Here is a 21683-nt window from a genome sequence, read left to right on the forward strand (position 1 = left end):
ACACTCGTTCGACCTATACTTGAGTATTGCTCACCATTGTGGGATCCGTACCAGATCGGGTTGACGGAGGAGATAAAGAAGATCCAAAGAAGAGCGGCGCGTTTCGTCACAGGGTTATTTGGTAACCGTGATAGCGTTACGGAGATGTTTAACAAACTCAACTGGCAGACTCTGCAAGAGAGGCGCTCTGCATCGCGGTGTAGCTTGCTGTCCAGGTTTCGAGAGGGTGCGTTTCTGGATGAGGTATCGAATATATTGCTTCCCCCTACTTATACCTCCCGAGGAGATCACGAATGTAAAATTAGAGAGATTAGAGCGCGCACAGAGGCTTTCAGACAGTCGTTCTTCCCGTGAACCATACGCGACTGGAACAGGAAAGGGAGGTAATGACAGTGGCCCGTAAAGTGCCCTCCGCCACACACCGTTGGGTGGCTTGCGGAGTATAAATGTAGATGTAGATGTAGAACAGGCGGTCGGAAGCAAGGTTGTATCAGGAGACCTATGCCCGCCGACAATAACCACAGCATTCAATGTTTGCAACCGTGTTTCGCCGTTTGTCTGAGATGCGGTTGTTTAAGGAAGCAGGAAATCATGGAGGACGTATCAGAAGTGTTCGGACACCAGACGGGGAGGAAAATGTGGTTAACACTGTGGAAGCGATCGCCGTGCCAATACCAGGCAGTTGGCCCGGCAGTACAGGGTAAGCCAGACGACTGTGTGGAAAATTCTACACGACAATTGCTATTACCTTTATGACTTTCAGCGTGAGCAGGGCTCACTAGCGACAGACTTTCCACATCGGGAGCAGTTTTGCCATTCGTTTCTTACCAGACAACCACGATTCCGGGATTTTTGTCATCCATCATATTCACAGATGAGGCCACCTTTATGCGGAGTAATATGTTCAACTTCCGTAACAGTTATCTGTGGGATAGTATGCAGAACCTGCATGGTATAGTGACAGAGAAACATCAACATCGGTGCAGCCGGAATTTTTGGGCCGGGATAACTGCCAATCGTATTTTGGGACCAGTCTTCCTTCCACGTCGCTTAGCAGGCCGGAACTATCGGTGTTTCTTGCGGGTGACTTTGCCTCCTCTGCTGGAGAAGCACCATTGATGATTCGATAGGTTATGTGGATGCTACATGATGGTTCTCCAGCCCACTTCACCGTTAACGTCCGGACGAATGGTTCAAATGGCACTGAGCACTATGGGACTTAACTTCTAAGGTTATCAGTCCCCTAGAACTTTGAAACTACTTAAACCTAACTAACCTAAAGACATCACACACATCCATGCCCGAGGCAGGATTCGAACCTGCGACCGTAGCGGTAGCGCGATTCCAGACTGTAGCGCCTAGAACCGCTCGGCCACCCCGGCCAGCACGTCCGGACGCATCTCAATCGTGTCGTCCCTGGTCGATGGATCGGACGGGGAATCCAGTTGCATGGTCTGCTCGTTCACCGGATCTCAACCTGTGCGACTTGTGGTCATGGGGTCATCTCAAAAATATCGTATATGCAGAGCTCATTCCAGATCTTGAGACACTGGAGCAGCGTATTCATGCTGCCTTTCACACCTTTTGGATGCAGCCTGGCTAATTTTAACATGTGTAGGTGCGTCCGCACTAACAGAAATAGAAGATCAGCCATTTTTTTTATATCCACGCCCACCATTGCTTATTTGGTCAGGATCTTTCGACAAATACACAGCGAATTATAAACAAGAAGTAAACAAATTATGTACAACAAATATTAATGCTCACCTGTCTTGAGCGGAAATTGCCGTGCGGAAATCAGTGTCCTCTTTCGAAATGTGCGGTCCAATCTTCTCAAGCAGATTTTCAAAGTCAGATGGTGACAGAAATTTTTATATTGACCACTTATTTGTTGTGACTTCAAATCCATCATATGTTCTACACTATTTTTTTTTTTAATGTTGAGTGTGCCACCAACGTCGACATTCCGTTTTGTTTTTCGATAAACTTGCCATTAATAATGCCGCACCACTCATTACCATAATCCCGAGATTTTCCTGTCGTGTAGACTTATTTACAGCTTGGCTGCAAACTGAATACTTACATGTTCGTGGGTTTCCTGTGGATCGCCGGAGGTTCGTTGCAACCCACAATTTCAACGAACGAAAGGTGAGCGGCGCGCGTACGGCTCGCGCACCACTCGGGGTTCGTGGCGCGGAAGTGTGGACCCGGCTTCAGGTGCGTCCACTCTAGTGCGATGCACGGCTCGCGCGCCGCTCGTGCGCATTGAATTCGTTATATTTGGACTGGGCGAGCGCGCTGCGCATGCGCGACGCACCGCGATGCATCTCCTGTCGGTTTTTGCAACGAACACTTTGAATATTCGCGGTTCAGATTTCGACGGGAGCGCGAAAGGTTTGTCGTTTTTAGCACGCATGTATTGTTTTGCAAGATATTAATGAGAAAAGAGGGATTTTTAAGTTGAACTAAAATTTTACATTTTAATTAATATCTTTAGATTATTGCCAGGCTTCAATAAAGAGATTTTGTGATTGATTTTCCAGCCATTAAATATGGAGTGGTCAGAAGTGACTTTAGCTAAACTAATTGATGAATATAGAAAACAATCCGTCCTTTGGGATCCTCAGCATAAGGATCATTACAGGAAACACATGAAAACAGATGCTTGGCGAGAAATATCTGCGGAGATGGATGTATCCGCGGACCACTGCAGAAAAAAATAATATCTTCATACCGACAGGAGAAGGGGAAATTGAAAAACGGCATCGGAACAGGAGAAGATAAGTTGTGAATCTAATAAGATATTATGTACCTAAATCTCTTAATTGTGATAATTAAATTAGTTGACAAGTTTAGCGATGTGGCTGATCACAACTGTCATCTATTAGTATTCGAAGAATTTTGTATTCGGAAAAAAAATAGTAAGAAAATGAATAGTATTATAAAATAATAAGCTTCATTTTCATTTTTAAGTGATTTATTTACATACATCATTCAGGCTTTTATAATAACAATCACAAGTACTGTACAGTTCTGTATTTTTTTAAACAGGGTTTTATTGCATTCTATATTTTATTGTTTCAGGAAGAGACGATGTTTATTTAAGCAGGTGGTTTGCTTATGAAGCATCCAAGTTTCTGGAGGACAGGGACGTACCAAGAAAAGGACTTACGACAGTAAGAAAATGTTGATGTACTCAAGCATATTTTTGTTGCCATTTCATACAATAATCTGCTATTTCATCCCTAATTTTTTGAAAATAATTTGTGGATCGTTGGGGGACATGTCTCAGTGGTAACAAAGACGCCATATTACCTTCTCCCTGCACCCTCCATTACCCTTCAATTAAAACACCATTCTCTTCATGGTTTGCCGGCCGGTGTGGCCAAGCGGTTAAAGACGCTACAGTCTGGAACCGAGTGACCGCTACGGTCGCAGGTTCGAATCCTGCCTCGGGCATGGATGTGTGTGATGTCCTTAGGTTAGTTAGGTTTAAGTAGTTCTAGGTTCTAGGGGACTGATGACCTTAGAAGTTAAGTCCCATAGTGCTCAGAGCCATTTTTTCTTCATGGTCAATCAGGAGTGTACAAATTTGGCGAATGAGTCCTTAGATAATTGTGTAACAAAATGACTGCCATCACTATCACCTCGGCTTTTTCAGGTGCCAAAAGCATTGGTTTTCTTAGAACCCAAAACACTGAGCTTGATATATCGAAGGCGTTCTCGACTGTCCGTTGGGCCCTACTCAAGCAATAACTAAAAATTCTGTGACGAGTTCCTTTGGCAAAGTCTCCAGAGTATGGCTTCATGAGGTTTTCGCTTAGAGCAAATACACCATCACTTGCAAAGAAATAGGGTATTTACATAGAACACCCTGGCATTGTTTCTGCTACCGGAAGTCCCAATGTGCTCCCAGTCATCATATTATGTATCCAAAATGAGATTTTCACTCTGCAGCGGAGTGTGAGCTGTTATGAAACTTTCTGGCCGATTAAAACTATGTGTCAGACCTGTTCTCGAACTCAGGACCTTTGCCTTTCGTAGGCAAGTGCTCTACCAACATTTTTTTTTTTTTGTTCAATGTTTTTCGTTGTGTTTCAAATGGTTCAAATGGCTCTGAGCACTATGGGACTCAACTGCTGTGGTCATAAGTCCCCTAGAACTTAGAACTACTTAAACCTAACTAACCTAAGGACAACACACAACACCCAGCCATCACGAGGCAGAGAAAATCCCTGACCCCGCCGGGAATCGAACCCGGGAACCCGGGCGAGGGAAGCGAGAACGCTACCGCACGACCACGAGATGCGGGCTTTCGTTGTGTTTGGTCGTTGCGGACGTCACATGACATCCGCTCAAGTTCGTTTTGTTGATCCTTCTACTCAGTTTTTTTTTTTATTATTACAGAGGCCAACCAGCTCTCTGACCAAACACACTGAGCTACCGTGCCGGCAGCTGAGCTATCCAAGCATGACTCAAGACCCCTCCTCACAGCTTCAATTAGGCCAGTACCTCGTCTCCTACCTTACAAACTTCAAAGAAGCTTTTCCGCGTCCTTGCAGAACTAGCACTCCTGGACGAAAGGATATTGCAGAGACATGGCTCAGCCACAGCTGCAGCCTGGGGGATGTTTCCAGAATGAGATTTTCACTCTGCAGTGGAGTGTGCGCTGATATGAAACTTCCTGGCAGATCAAAATTGTGAGCCAGACCGAGTCTCGAACTCGGGACCTTTGCCTTTCACGGGCAAGTGCTCTACCATCTTAGCAGTGAGCACTTGCCCGTGAAAGGCAAAGGTACCGAGTTCGAGTCTCGGTCCGGCACACACTTTTAATCTGCCAGAAAGTATCATACTATGTAGCTTGCTCCCTTGAAAAATTCTTTCATCCGGAATTCTTCCTTGATATTCCACGTCAGCAAACATAAAGTAACAATTCAACTAATGCAAAAAGCGTAATACTGAAGCTGGATTTATAATCGACGTACTCTGTACCGGCGTTCATTGGAGCTTGCAAAACAACATGTTTTCTGTCTACCATAGAGCACCAATACAGTGAGGCAGGTTCCAACGTGTTTCAAATATATTGCTTACCTCCTTCCAAGCTGCAGGTGTTGCAGGTAGCTGAAACAGAAATCATATGTAAACTTACTTTAAACATGGGGGGGGGGGGGGGGGGTTGAGTTTAAATATTATATTTGTAAAATAGAATTGACAATTGTTTTGGGGACTGGAAAACTGCTACGTTATTGGTCTGAGGCGAACGACACAACTTAATGTCTTTTAATAGGCTCCTGTTTTTATGTTAGTCACATAATACCAGTAATACATAATTAATATTGGTTAATATTGATTATTACTTGTAATTTACAGGTGATGTATGAGATTATTAGAATTGAAGATGACATCGAGTCAGGACTCAACATTTCTAAAGACAGCCAACAAGAGCCAACAGGGTCAACATCTACTGCCAGACCTACTAAGCGTAAGCGAACTGATGCTATCGACTGAATGATGAGGAGTGCGTTTGACATTTTACAAACTGCCGCAGAGAAACTGGAGAAAGAGCCGTGTAATAAGTCCGACGAAATCGATGCCTTTTTTACGTACATCGCTTCAAAAAGTGAAGAAATATTAGTCTGAAACGCAGAAATCGGTACAGCATGCCGTGTTTGACGTACTTGTGAAAAGGGTTTTTTTATTTGGCTGCTCCAAATGCTCAGCACTTCAACAACTGGTAAATCCCTCCAGAAATTGTCTATCACCCACACATTCTCGACAATAAGTTTTGCACACTTTGCAACCAGTACCTGCTCCCGTACAATCAACATCTGATTCCTTGACACCTATCTCTTCTCCACCATCTCCTGCTGCATCAATAACTTTAGAACAGTTTTCGGATTTTGTGTAACATAACTTTAGTTTAATGGGTTATGATGATTTTGTGTAAAATTCGTTTAATTTTGTACTTATAAAAATATTTAAAAAATAAAACAACTTTCAAAATTAAAAGAGTTAAACAGCGGTGATAATATGTTACCTTGATATATCCTTGAAACTCATGGATGAGTGTTGCACAGAGTTGTGGTACTATTAGTGCAATAGATTGCTTAGAAATCCTCAAAGTATACAGCGTGCCAGTAAATGAATCTACGGTGGCAAGAAATCAAAGTGTTACTGCTAACCTGGAAGAATTAATCATATTGATTTTATCTGCCTTTATTTCGTGGAAAATATAGATCAGTCAATTTTTTTATATCCACGCCCACCATTGCTTATTTGGTCAGGATCTTACGACAAATACACAGCGAATTATAAACAAAAAGTAAACAAATTATGTACAACAAATATTAATGCTCACCTGTCTTGAGCGGAATTTGCCGTGCGGAAATCAGTGTCCTCTTTCGAAATATGCAGTCCAATCTTCTGCAGCAGATTTTCAAAGTCGCAAGGTGACATTCGACAGAAATTTTTATATTGACCACTTACTTGTTGTGACTTCAAATACATCATAAATTCTGCATTATTTCTTTTTAATAAAGTTCAGTGTGCCACCAACGTCGACGTTTCGTTTTGTTTTTCGACAAACTTGCCATTAATAATGCCGCACCACTCATCGCCACTCATCACCATGTTGTTATTGTTGTGGTCTTCAGTCCTGAGACTGGTTTGATGGAGCTCTCCATGCTACTCTATCCTGTGCAAGCTTCTTCATCTCCCAGTACTTACTGCAACCTACATCCTTCATAATCGCGAAATTTTCCAGTCACGTAGACATGTTTACAGCTTGGCTGCAAACTGAATACTTATATGTTCGTGGGTTTTGTGGATCGCCGGAGGTTCTTTGCAACCCACAATTCCAATGAACGAAAGGCGAATAGCGCGCGTGCGGTTCGCACACCACTCGGTGTTCGTGGCGCGCAAGTGTGGACGCGGCTTCAGACAGAACATGCTACGTCGCGTACACGCATTCGTTGAGGAACATGGAAACCATATTCAACGCATACCGTAACTGTGGCTGCATGGTACAGCGCGTATTAGACCGCAGTCTCTGTGACAATGTGTGATTAAATAAATGGTCTCTAGCATGAAAGCCACACGTTTCCAGACATAAGCCCATTAGACCTTTTTTGTTCCATATCCTCTCATCTACTAATCCCTAGAATTTGTACAAGGTGGAAAACATCACCCTAATAATGCAACAACGGGCCACTGGCACATCTGAATGTGCCTCAAATCTGCATACTGCATGATTCGACCAGCCAACCAAACGGAGACCTACAATGAGGCCCCTTTCAAAATCTTTCAGGTGCTCCTATCGCTGTCTCACAAGAGTATGCGGCATCTGAGTGTCCTTCACATTGATGACCCAACACCTGACGCTGTCCACGCCCCTTATATACCCTTCAGGCCTGCTAACAACACTGAATACGAACAATATTAATGTGTTCTGGTGGCCATTCTGCCTGTCAGTGAGAATAGCAACTCTAATCGTTGTACATACCCACCCATATTTCGTACGTGTATGAAGTTACATTGACATCTGACCATATCTTCTGAGTTCTTATATCTTCTGGGTGCCTCATGTGTTTACCAGGCAGTTTACTGTATATTAGCGTAATCGAATATTATTTGTTACTGTTCTTACTAAAATTATTATTAAAATCGAATCCATCTGTGGCACGATAAAATTGGGGGTGACAGCAAAGCGCAGTAAACAGGGTGGTCCATTGATAGAGACTGGGCCAAATATCTCAGGAAATAAGGGTCAAACGAAAAAACTACAAAAAACGAAACTTGTCTAGCTTGAAGGGGGAAACCAGATGGCGCTATGGTTGGCCCGCAAGATGGCGCTGCCATAGGTCAAACGGATATCAACTGCGTTTTTTTAAAATAGTAACCCCCATTTTTATTACTTATTTGTGTAGTACGTAAAGAAATATGAATGTTTTGGTTGGACCACCTTTTTCGCTTTGTGATAGATGGCGCTGTAACAGTCACAAACGTATAAGTACGTGGTAATACGTAACATTCCGCCAGTGCGGACAGTATTTGCTTCGTGATACGTTACCCGTATTAAAATGGACCGTTTACCAATTGCGGAAAAGGTCGATATCGTGTTGATGTATTGCTATTGCTATTGTGATCAAAATGCCCAACGCGCGTGTGCTATGTATGCTGCTCGGTATCCTGAACGACATCATCCAACTGTCCGGACCGTTCGCCGGATAGTTACGTTATTTAAGGAAACAGGAAATGTTCAGCCACATGTGAAACGTCAACCACGACCTGCAACAAATGATGATACCAAAGTAAGTGTTTTAGCTGCTGTCGCAGCTAATCCGCGCATCAGTAGCAGACAAATTGCGCGAGAATCGCGAATTTCAAAAACGTCGGTGTTGGGAATGCTGCATCAACATCGATTGCACCCGTACCATATTTCTATGCACCAGAAATTGCATGGTGACGACTTTGAACGTCGTGTACAGTTCTGCCACTGGGCACAAGAGAAATTATGGGACGATGACAGATTTTTTGCACGCGTTCTATTTAGCCACGAAGCGTCATTCACCAACAGCGGTAACGTAAAACGGCATAATATGCACTATTGGGCAACGGAAAATCCACGACGGCTGCGACAAGTGGAACATCAGCGACCTTGGCGGCTTAATGGTGCGGCATTATGGGAGGAAGGATAATTGGCCCCCATTTTATCGATGGCGGTGTAAATGGTGCAATGTATGCTGATTTCCTACGTAATGTTCTACCGATGTTTCACTGCATGACAGAATGGCGTTGTACTTCCAACATGATGGATGTCCGGCATATAGCTCGCGTGCTGTTGAAGCAGTATTGAATAGCATATTTCATGACAGGTGGATTGGTTGTCGAAGCACCATACCATGGCCCCCACGTTCACCGGATCTGACGTCACCGAATTTCGTTCTGTGGTTGAAAGTTGAAGGATATTTGCTATCGTGATCCACCGACAACGCCTGACAACATGCGTCAGCGCATGGTCAATGCATGTGCGAACATTACAGAAGGCGAACTACTCGCTGTTAAGAGGAATGTCGTTACACGTATTGCCAAATGCATTGAGGTTGACGGACATCACTTTCAGCATTTATTGCATTAATGTGGTATTTACAGGTAATCACACTGTAACAGCATGCGTTCTCAGAAATGACAAGTTCACAAAGGTGCATGTATCACATTGGAACAATAGAAATAAAATGTTCAAACATACCTACGTTCTGTATTTTAATTTAAAAAACCTACCTGTTACCAACTGTTCGTCTAAAATTGTGAGTCATATGTTTGTGACCATTACAGCGCCATCTATCAGAAAGCGAAAAAAGTGGTCCAAGTAAAACATTCATATATCTTTACGTACTGCACGGATACGTAATAAAAATGGGGGTTCCTATTTAAAGAAAAAACGCAGTTGATAACCGTTTGACCTATTGCAGCGCCATCTAGCGGGCCAACCATAGCGCCATCTTGTTTCCCCCTTCAAGCTAGACGAGTTTCGTTCTTTGTAGTTTTTTCGTTTGACGCTTATTTCGTGAGATATTTGGCCCGGTCACGAACAATGGACCACCCTGTATATTGGAGTATATTCATACAATACATAGCATGCTGGTGGCCAATACCTGTCTTCTGGAGGTACGACTTTCAATGCGAACTAAATGGAATACAAACACTCCTCTTCTTGGAAGGGAAAGTGCCTGAAATGCGAAGTACTAAGTTATGTTTGTCTGGCCCAGGCCAAAACGTTGCTCCACACGACAAGGAATTTCTTGTGAAGATGACGGTTGTGTAAGGAGGGGTTAGAGTAATTGGGTATATAAATGGAAATAGTGACACTGGCGTATCCTCCGACCACCATCCTGCTGTTTGTCTCACCTCCTCCACAGTACGTACGCTCCCGCTGAAATTTTGGTTCAACGTGATCGCTAGACATCTTGAGGTCCAAGTTCGACGTTGGGATACTGCATTACTAATGATTTAATTAACAATGGGAATGAATTTCGCCGGTATTTTCAAAGGCTCATTGTATCTGAAACACAAGAAACTTTTTAAATCTTTTAAAAATAACAATGTTGGTGATTAATTAAACCTAACCGTTTTCGTATGTGTATACAGACATCTGAAATGAAATTCATTCGAGTAGTTAAAGGTACAACATGACATCACGGACAGTAAAATGAAAATATAAGGAGACAGCTTGCGAGTGTAATATAGGCACCTCTTCGCATAAAATAATACAGTAGGTGCAGAACATGAAGCTTGAAATAGTCGAAAACGACAGCAAACATACCGCAGCTGTGCAAACCGCTAAGTATTCTCAGCGAGCGCAACGATGACCTGTCGCATATTTTCTCTGCAGAAAACATTGAATTTTCTTGTAAATTTTGTTGTATCGCTTTAGTAATAGTTCAGCAGTGGACGTGGTACATGATACGAGTAATGTCAGCATTTCTAATAGTGTGCAGGATCGATAAATACGAAACAAAATTCGTGCCTGGTAATTCCGTAGTTTGAAGATCCTCAATTTAAAAAAAAAATCATTTTTGATCCTCTGCGTGAGTTTTGCCGCTGTTGGGACGGCACGGATCTCACGAGCTCCATACAACTGCAGTTAACGACGTACACTGACGGAAATGGAAAACGTTACATCATGAATCACCAGTCGGATGTTTATCATACTTTATGTAGATTAACCGTTTCACTGCTAAGTGCGCCATACCGGTGCGCACATCCGTGTGCGGTCGTGACGTTCCACACGGTCGTGTCCGCCGCGCTTGGCACGAAATGACGCTGACTCCCAAACTTCCAAATGTCAGACAGCAAGATCAGCACCAAGCATTGTACACTGACAGAGTACCAACCAAAACTCCGATATAGTTTGTGCTATGTGCCGTTGGCCAGGAGACTGTGCGTGAATCATAAGCTATAAGTGACACGGAGCGCAGGAAACGCATAACTGTGAGGGTCTGTCGTGCAGAGCTCTTGTGCGTAAATCGATAGGGCGTTAGTTTGTCTTACCAAGGAGCCTAGTCGACGTCCACGACAAAGCGGTGGCCCTACTTGTCAGCTCGCACATCAAGCTGTGGCGCCACCGCCCCGAAAGTTTGACGAGTTTTCTACTCTAGTCCATAGCTCCTACCTCCCTTACGCCCCCACTGATGCTGCAAAACATACCCCCGCCTTTTTACTACTTTGGTCACTTTTACACTGAACACAATTATGTCCGTAACGCAGTACCTACGACGAAACAGGCGACAGTACGGAGCATATATTGCGCCCTACAACAGAGACGTCCACCAAACGTCCCCGGCCAGTGTGGCCAAGCGGTTCTAGGCGCTACAGTCTGGAACCGCGCGACCGCTACGGTCGCAGGTTCGAATCCTGCCTCGGGCATGGATGTGTGTGATGTCCTTAGGTTAGTTAGGTTTAAGTAGTTCTAAGTTCTAGGGGACTGATGACCTCAGATGTTAAGTCCCATAGTGCTCAGAGCCATTTGAACCATTTGAACCACCAAACCTCGTGGAGGCCAAGAAGCCTGATGTTAGTTGGAAGGTGGTGTGGCAGACGAAACACGCGGTTGCACTCGATACAGATGTCCGATCAACATGGTACATCATAGTCAACGGTAAACAGATCACCCGATCACACCTGCACAAGAAACGAACGAGCATCGTCTGAGATGTGGCGCGGCTAAAGACATGTGGTGCTTGGTGCTACAAATTTTGTCGTTTTACTGGTGACCCCGGAACACATTGCACCTCGGCTCCTACTTTCTCCGGATGAACTGTATTTCCCGCGGTCCAAAACCAACGCAGTCACGTGGATCCGCTGGCACGCGGTGAAATGTTTATTTGACGATGGACCTAAAGCCGTATTGGACTTTCGGAACTACCTACAAGAACGTCATTGGAAGATTATACGGGACCCAAAGTATAGGAAATATTTCTCTAATTACGTAGGGAGTACCTTACGCGATCCTCCACGCAGCTGGATCAGCAGCAGGTAGAGGAAGATACTCATTGACTGAGATGACGAGAACACGACCTATTATCGATGGAATAACCTACGACATGCGTGAAGACATATCTGGGTGATGAAGCGTACGGAGAGCAGCGGCGCACCCTTCTGCATCGTTTTTCCGTTTCCCCATATTTATTACCTCGGCGTAGTGAAGTCTCGAGATCATCATTTGTTTTGTTTGCTTAGTGCACGATGCGGTGCTACTTACATGAGGTATAAAGAAAATAAAAATTTAAAAAAGTATATTTAAAAACATAAAAAATGAAAAATGTTCCAATTAATGATTTCCCCTCACTACGCCTAATACCTTAACGGCAAAAGGGACACCGTGGCCAAGCCTCAGGTTACGACCCCTGCCCACTCTACCCTCCCCGTCCTCCCCTCTATATCCTCCTTCCTGAAAAAAAAAGTGGCAAAAAAATGATCCTGGGTTCAACCCCTGATCGTACCAGTTTTTGTACTGTAGAATGTGTGAAACTGTTATGTGGAACAACGTATTCCTGACATGTAAAAGGACTCCCTACCTTTCGTTTATTTGAAACTAGGAAACCTACAGAGTACATTTGTAATTTAACTGATTAAAAGTAAACGAAGGGAACAGAAGAATAAAGAAACAACCGCATCACAAGTATGGAAGCATTAATAGTAACAAAAATATTCTTATTATTGTTATTATTATTACTGTTAATACTTGCACACGTGTGATGCAATTGTTTCTTTATTCTTTTGTTCCTATTGTTAATGTTTATTCTGTGAAATCACAAATGTTCTCTATAGGTTTACTGCTTTCGAATAAAATAATCGAAAGCGGACTGCCAGCAGAACATTGCTATAAACTCCGAACAGTCCTTTCCTATGTCAGGAACGTTTCCCATACAGTTCAAATGGTTCAAATGGCTCTGAGCAGTATGGGGCTTAACTTCTGAGGTCATCAGTCCCCTAGAACTTAGAACTACTTAAACCTAACTAACCTAAAGACATCACACACATCCATGCCCGTGGCAGGATTCGAACGTGCGACCGTAGCAGTCACGCGGTTCCAGATTGTAGCGCCTAGAACCGCACAGCCACTCCAGCCGGCTTCCCGTATAGTAGTTTCCCATGTACTTCAGTACAAAAACAGGCATAACCAAGGTTCTAACCTCGGGCCCTTGGTAAGACAAATTAACGCTCTACTGTCTCACTAACTGGAGCTTTGCTCTCACAGTTATGCTTTTCCTGTGCTCCTTTAGGTCAGGTGTTATTTGTTACTTACCGTTTACGCACGTTCTTCTGCATGACAGCACATAGCACAAATTATATGGGAGTTTTAATTGACACTCTGACAGTATACACGTACAATGTTTGCTAATGATCTGACATCTGACATCTGAATATTTGAGTGTAAGCACTACAGCGCCTGCTAGGCTGAGTTGTTGCCACCGAAGGCTCCTCCGTATTTATTCTCACTACTAAGCTGTAAAAATAAAGTGTACTTACAATATTCTTTTTTGTTACAAACATTACAAAGAAACACATTTCAAAAAGCTTTTTGTGTGATGTATTTCGAAACAAGGCGCAACACACAGTCCCACATCATATTGTTTCGAGCAGTAACATGCCTCCTTTGCGTTTTTGTTCTTGCTGCATATGATGTAGGTACTTAAAATGTGTTATTTCACCCATGATTCAACGGTGCTTGAAAAGTGCCTTCCTTGAATCCACAATGACATTTTCTCATTTGATCGACGATCTCATCATGCTTCCCTTTCTTGGTGATATGTCTCTAAAATCTCACAAATGAGGCTGATTTGGAATTCGGTGACTGAGGCGTTTTTTCCGGTATCAAAATTGTACACGAAGTGGAATTTAGCACACACAAGTATAGGGAGTGAAAAAAGAGTAATAAATGAAAAGCACCAGCTTGCTTATGTTCTACAATATTGTAGAACAAAAGCAAACCGGTGCTTTTCATTTATTATAATGTTGTTTTGCCAAGATTGAAAATTCTGTCAACAGTGAAAAAAGAGTTTTTTTGTACAATTTCAGTGTTTTGCGAACACATTCCGCTGAGCTAATTGTCCACTGCCCCCACAGAGTACTTCTAATCCAACACACATTTTGGTTTCTATTTTTTGGTATTGGCGATCCATTTGCGCATCTGATTTTATTGCAGCTGTATGGCATGTTGTTATTATAAATACCTACCTTTTATCATGCCACTTCAGAGCCATCAGAGTATCTGTTGACCACAGTTCCATCTCTCGTCTCTGCAATCTGACTTCAAGTTTCGGTGTACCTTTCCTGTTTATGCAAGCTGTACCTACTGTATCTGCTCTTCTTTCATGCAAGTAGTGGACTTATGAATCAGTTGTCCACATACAGCATGTGTTTTATAGATTTCATTTACTAAAAAATCTCTAAAAGTATGTACCCATATCCGATGTTAGCACTCTTGGCACTCTTAGTTCATGTCGCTTATATAGGGTGAGTCACGTAAGACGTAACACTTCGTAACATTTCGTGAAAGAACGATCCAAGGCAAGCTCCCGGCTCCACCTCCTCAAACTCCTCTCTGGCCGCACATGGGGTCTGCACCTCTCTACCATCCTCCACACTTATAAATCCCTCATCCGCCCCATCCTCTGTTATGCCCATCCTGCCTGGGTCTCCACCCCTCCTACCTTCTACAAGTCCCTTCGAATCCGCCGGCCGCGGTGGTCTAGCGGTTCTAGGCGCGCAGTCCGGAACCGCGCGAATGCTACGTCGCAGGTTCGAATCCTGCCTCGGGCATGGATGTGTGTGATGTCGTTAGGTTAGTTAGGTTTAAGTAGTTCTAAGTTCTAGGGGACTGATGACCACAGATGTTAAGTCCCATAGTGCTCAGAGCCAATTTCCCTTCGAATCCTGAAACGCCATGCGTTTTCAAGAAGGGACGTCGAACAGATGTGCAGAACTATATACCTATATCTCTAACGTCGATCAGTTGTAGAATTTTGGAACACGTATTATGTTCGAGTATAATGACTTTTCTGGAGACTAGAAATCTACTCTGTAGGAATCAAATGGTTCAAATGGCTCTGAGCACTATGGGACTCAACATCTTAGGTCATAAGTCCCCTAGAACTTAGAACTACTTAAACCTAACTAACCTAAGGACACCACACACACCCATGCCCCAGGCAGGATTCGAACCTGCGACCGTAGCAGTCCCGCGGTTCCGGACTGCAGCGCCAGAACCGCTAGACCACCGCGGCCGGCTGTAGGAATCAGCATGGGTTTCGAAAAAGACGGTCATGTGAAACCCAGCTCGCGCTATTCGTCCACGAGACTCAGAGGGCCATAGACACGGGTTCACAGGTAGATGCCGTGTTTCTTGACTTCCGCAAGGCGTTCGATACAGTTCCCCACAGTCGTTTAATGAACAAAGTAAGAGCATATGGACTATCAGACCAATTGTGTGATTGGATTGAAGAGTTCCTAGATAACAGAACGCAGCATGTCATTCTCAACGGGGAGAAGTCTTCCGAAGTAAGAGTGATTTCAGGTGTGCCGCAGGGGAGTGTCATAGGACCGTTGCTATTCACAATATACATAAATGACCTTGTGGATGACATCGGAAGTTCACTGAGGATTTTTGCAGATGATGCTGTGGTGTATAGAGAGGTTGTAACAATGGAAAATTGTACTGAAATGCAGGAGAATCTGCAGCGAATTGACGCATGGTGCAGGGAATGGCAATTGAATCTTATTGTAGACAAGTGTAATGTGCTGCGAATACATAGAAAGATAGATCCCCTATCATTTAGCTACAAAATAGCAGGTCAGCAACTGGAAGCAGTTAATTCCATAAATTATCTGGGAGTATGCATTAGGAGTGATTTAAAATGGAATGATCATATAAAGCTGATCGTCGGTAAAGCAAATGCCAGACTGAGCTTTATTGGAAGAATCCTAAGGAAACGCAATCCGAAAACAAAGGAAGTAGGTTACAGTACGCTTGTTCGCCCACTGCTTGAATACTGCTCAGCAGTGTGGGATCCGTACCAGATAGGGTTGATAGAAGAGATAGAGAAGATCCAACGGAGAGCAGCGCGCTTCGTTACAGGATCATTTAGTAATCGCGAAAGCGTTACGGAGATGATAGATAAACTCCAGTGGAAGACTCTGCAGGAGAGACGCTCAGTAGCTCGGTACGGGCTTTTGATGAAGTTTCGAGAACATACCTTCACCGAGGAGTCAAGCAGTATCTTGCTCCCTCCTACGTATATCTCACGAAGAGACCATGAGGACAAAATCAGAGAGATTAGAGCCCACACAGATGCATACCGACAATCCTTCTTTCCACGAACGCCGGCCGAAGTGGCCGTGCGGTTCTAGGCGCTGCAGTCTGGAACCGCGAGACCGTTACGGTCGCAGGTTCGAATCCTGCCTCGGTCATGGATGTGTGTGATGTCCTTAGGTTAGTTAGGTTTAACTAGTTCTAAGTTCTAGGGGACTAATGACCTCAGAAGTTGTGCCCCATAGTGCTCAGAGCCATTTGAACCATTTTTTTTCCACGAACAATACGAGACTGGAATAGAAGGGAGAACCGATAGAGGTACTCAGGGTACCCTTCGCCACACACCGTCAGGTGGCTTGCGGAGTATGGATGTAGATGTAGATGCGTTCTGCCTCGCCTATCGCATCCGCCTCCCGTCCCCCACGCAGATCCTCTACGACTTATTCCTTTCCCCCACCTCCTCCTCTTCCTTGAATGGATACGGATCCTTTACACCTCCCTTAAACTTGATCCCCCTCACACGCTTGTCTCTCCCGTCTTTTCCCACCCCCTTCCGCTGCAGCGCCTGTACTACTGCATCCCACCCACTTTCCGTCTTACCACACTCATACCCTTGCCCAAGGTGGATTCCGCCAATGCTCCCTTCTTGATGATGCCCTCGTCCCCTCCATCTACCCCTCCTACCAGCTTTGATCCTCCCCCGACTTTTTCGTGCAAACAGTATGTTTAGTGCGCCGAAGTTCGTCGCCACTGTGCTAGTGTTTCTCTTCCCATCAGTTCATCAGTGTCTCTCCTTCAGTGCTCTTACGTTCACGTGTGCAACACTGTGTCTCCGTTTGTGTATAATGCTGAACTTTTTTGTACAACCAGTGCGTCCGTGAACGCCTTCCTTTATTTTAATATGTATGTCTCCTGTTTTTATCCTCCATGTATGTTTTTATGTCTTCCTTTTTCATGTATGTTTTTCTATGGCCGAAGAGCGGCGTAGATAGGCCGCTGCCCACCTACGTTTAAGTAATTGTTTGAAAATAACAATAAAGGGAAAAAAATTATTTCGTGAAAGATCACACACATCGAAACGCGGTTTTCGGTAAATGTTAGAGCGGCGAGGACCACATAGTTTTTTTTATTTGGATAATGTTTTTGGAGCTTGTATCAAAGGAGATATTGAAGCAAGTAGGTTTTTTTAAATAGAACTGTATACCTTTTATAACTGAATTCGATAGATCTTGAGAAGACAGTTGCAGTGATACAACGTTAGTTAATGTTGACACTGACACCTATCGCAAAAAATTCGAGAAATGTCCTAGAATTTGAAGGCACGGTGGCCACAATCGGCATTAGCGGTGCAAACAAAGCCAAGCAGAGCTCCCGTGCTACACTGTGTCAGAATGTCAACACATTTGCCTGTTCACTTGTCTGCACTGCAGTCTGCTCATTTCTGCTTGAACATTCGTTGCGTGCAGACATATGTAACAATGAGAAGAAGTAGGATATATTGCTTTTATATGGTGAATGTGAAAGAGGTGCCGTAAAAACAGTTAATAGGTATAAGGCTATCTACCCGGATCGCCAATGTCCGACGTGCCAGGCAGTTTGCACGAATTATTAAGAAGCTACTGCGGACAGGCTGCTTGAACGTCAAAAGTAGGAAAATAAAATAGACCAAACCTGTCAGAGAGCGCAAAGAACCTGTTCTGGCTACGAAGCTAAAGAATCCGCACGGTGGTCAAGACATATTGCCAAGGAATATGGAATCAGCCAGGCGAGTGTCACTCGCACCCTGCATTGACAGAATTTCCATCCCTGTCATCTGTCACTACATCGAACGTCGCACAGAATTTTGTCGGTTTGCCCTTCAGCAACTGAGAGACGACAGGCGTAATAAATGGACATTCGTACGCACTCTTTCTGACGAACATTCTGCCGGTTCTTCTAGAAGAGTTACCACTGGATATTCGACAGTTTACGTGGTTGCAAGGCGACTGTCGTCCAGCTCACTCGACCCGTCTGGGGATGCAAATACTGAATGAGAACTTTCCTGGACATTGGATTGGACGAAATTCTGTTGCCAAATGGTCTGCGAGATGCCCCGATTTGACTCCTCTTGATCTCTTTCTTTGGGGAGCACTCAAAGATGCAGTCTATGACGAAGCCCCAACTACCCCAGACGATATGTGACGTCGAATCGCCCATGCGCGCTCTACCATATCGCCCACTGTACTTACATTTGTTCATCGTTCTATCGAACGACGATTACAAATGTGCCTTTCACTCCATGGTCAGCTATTTGAACACATGCTTAAATGAAGGATAATGTTGGTTTTTTGGAAGACAAAATTTATGATATGTACCTTGGGTGGTTATCAAATCATGTCAGTAAATTGTTTATTTCATTTACGTGTGTGTGAAATTGCATTCCAATGTCAAATAAGTCGACAGCGTGTATTGCACGTAGCTGGTAACACTGTCATAATGCGCTTAGTTCAGCATAAAATGACGTTGTGTTAAGAAGAATATTTATTTTTCGGTGTACAGTTGGTCACCAAAGTATTTTTTATCAAATGTTTAGTTCAACGAATGTATCCCATATGATATAATTTAGAGTGCTACAGGTAAAGACAGTTGTCTGGCTGTATGTATTTTACCTCTAAGAAGCACACAGCCACGTACAGGAAAATATAGGTCAAATCTTCCTTCTAGCATTTAGATATTTAATACAGTAGTTTCTTTTTGCAGTGTGTAAGAACTCTTTATTTTTAAAGAATGAACATATGATTTCTCTGCTTCAGCTCACGAAAATCTAGGATGATACACAAATGTGAAGTAGTTTTCCTAAGCCTTCTGTGATACGCTGGATTCTAGCCTACAACGTATTTCCATATGCAACATTCGTAGGTAAACCGGCATCTAGCTCGTAAGTTGGTTCTAGGGTAAGTAAAGCTTTATTCTCGTAGTGCAGGCCTACCTTACGGTATAAAACTACGCAGCCTGGTCCGAGACGCCTGTTTGGCAGTGTTTGCATCGCAAATGCCGTTTCCGGGCATCGTGCTCTCACATTCTAGGACATTTCTCGAATTTTCTTACGACAGGTTTCAACGTCAACATTAACAAATTCTATATCACTGTAACTGTCTTCTCAAGAGCTATCGAATGTAGTTATAAAAAGCATACGGTTACATTTAAAAAAGTATTCACTTCAATATCTCAGTTTATACCAGTGCTAAAAACATTAACCAAGCAAAAACATAAGTTGTGAGGCGGGGCGTGAGTCATGCTTGGGTAACTCAGTTGGTAGAGTACTTGCCCGCGAAAGGCAAAGGTCCCGAGTTCGAGTCTCGGTCAGGCACACAGTTTTAATCTACCAGGAAGTTTCATATCAGCGCACACTCCGCTGCAGAGTGAAAATCTCATTCTGGAGACATCCCTCAGGCTGTAGCTAAGCCATGTCTCCGCAATATCCTTTCTTTCAGTAGTGCTAGTTCTGCAAGGTTCGCAGGAGAGCTTCTGTTAAGTTTGGAAGGTAGGAGACGAGGTACTGGCAGAAGTAAAGCTGTGAGGACGGAGCGTGAGTCGTGCTTGGGTAGCTCAGTTGGTAGAGCACTTGCCCTCGAAAGGCAAAGGTCCCCAGTTCGAGTCTCGGTCCGGCACACAGTTTTAATCTGCCAGGAAGTTTCATATCAGCGCACACTCCGCTGCAGAGTTAAAATCTCATTCTGAAAAACATAAGTGCCCTTCGACGCTCTGTCATGTGGAGAAAACCACGTTTCGATATGTGCAATCGTTCATGAAATAAAATCGGTGTTACGTCTTACGTGACACACCCTGTATAGCTCTGGAGGCACGACGACAATGCACAGATATACAGGTGGATTACGTGATGGTGTCACATGGAAACTTTCGCGGATGATGGAGAAGGGTAAATGTATCGATTTGAAAGAAGTGGCCCTGATCGGTAATGACTGAGTCGTAAGTTCAAAATGGTTCAAATGGCTCTGAGCACTATGGGACTTAACATCTGAGGTCATCAGTCCTGTAGACTTAGAACTAATTAAACCTAACTAACCTAAGGACATCACACACATCCATGCCCGAGGCAGGATTCGAACCTGCGACCGTAGCAGCAGCGCGGTTCTGGACTGAAGCGCCTAGAACCGCTCGGCCACAACGGGCAGCTGAGTCGTAAGTACAATACATCTTCTCGTAGCAGGCAATTTTCAGAGGTGGTCATATAGACTAAAATAAGAAAAAATGTCTACTAAACATAGGCCTTAAAATGCATACCTTAGAGTATGCTCAAAATGGAAGGTAGAGGGGGGGGGGGGGGGGAGAGAGAGGTCGAAGGAGTCCCGCAAAATCTCACCAACAAAATCTCACCATATCTAATTTAAAGGGGGGCAATGAAAATCTTACGTCCATTTTTTAATTTGGAGAATATACATTTTTATAACGGACAAAATTTAACTACCCACAAATCTTTATGGCTTCTCTGAACTGAACTGAATGTTTTGCACATGTTCATGCCCGGGATTTCCTGATTTGAAACAAGTGCTGCACAATGTCAAATTTCATTCGGGGCATTGTCTGCCACACCGATCGAAATCACTACGTGTCATTCAGTGTATCAGTCCTATATTCTGCAACGCATATAAAGACGACGTTATTGTATTCACCATGAATTTATATCAAAACTTTTATTATGCGTATGTTAAGCAGCATGAAAAAACGTCTAAACACAAATGTGAGTAAGAAGTTAATCATTTGTGGAAGGAAGCTAATGAAGTTAACCGACAAGAGCTCTCTTAGCAATCATATAAATTAAGAGACTGAAAAACTATGTAATCAAACGATTCAAAAGAAGTTACAATCAATGTTACCTTTCATTTGCAAAGTTAATTAACGTGTAGTGATATTTGATGTACATAAAACGAGGAGCGACAATAAAGTAATGAGACTGATGTGAAAAAAATGTTGTTTACCGTTTTACTCAAGTTTAGGGTTGTCTCCTTCAAAGTAGTTCCCTTCCGATTGCACACACTTTTTCCAGCGCTTCTGTCATTGATGGTAACATTTATGGAACTCATCTTCTGTAATACTCTCCAAGACCCTCCTCACAGCTTTTTGGACATCTTGTGTTGTTTGAAAAAGGTGTCCCTTGACCATCGTTTCGACTGTTGGAAATAGAAAAAAGTCGCAGGGAGCGATATCTGGTGAATAAGGTAGCTGTGGTAGTACTGAAATTTGTTTTGAGGTTAAAAATTGCTGAGCTGATAGAGCGGTATGGGATGGCGCATTATCGTGATGAAGAATCCAATTATCAGCAATGTTGGCACAGACACGAAGAACTATTTTATGGAGTCTTTCTAAAATT

The sequence above is a fragment of the Schistocerca cancellata genome, chromosome 4 (genome assembly GCF_023864275.1).
Source record: "Schistocerca cancellata isolate TAMUIC-IGC-003103 chromosome 4, iqSchCanc2.1, whole genome shotgun sequence".
Lineage (NCBI taxonomy): Eukaryota > Metazoa > Arthropoda > Insecta > Orthoptera > Acrididae > Schistocerca > Schistocerca cancellata.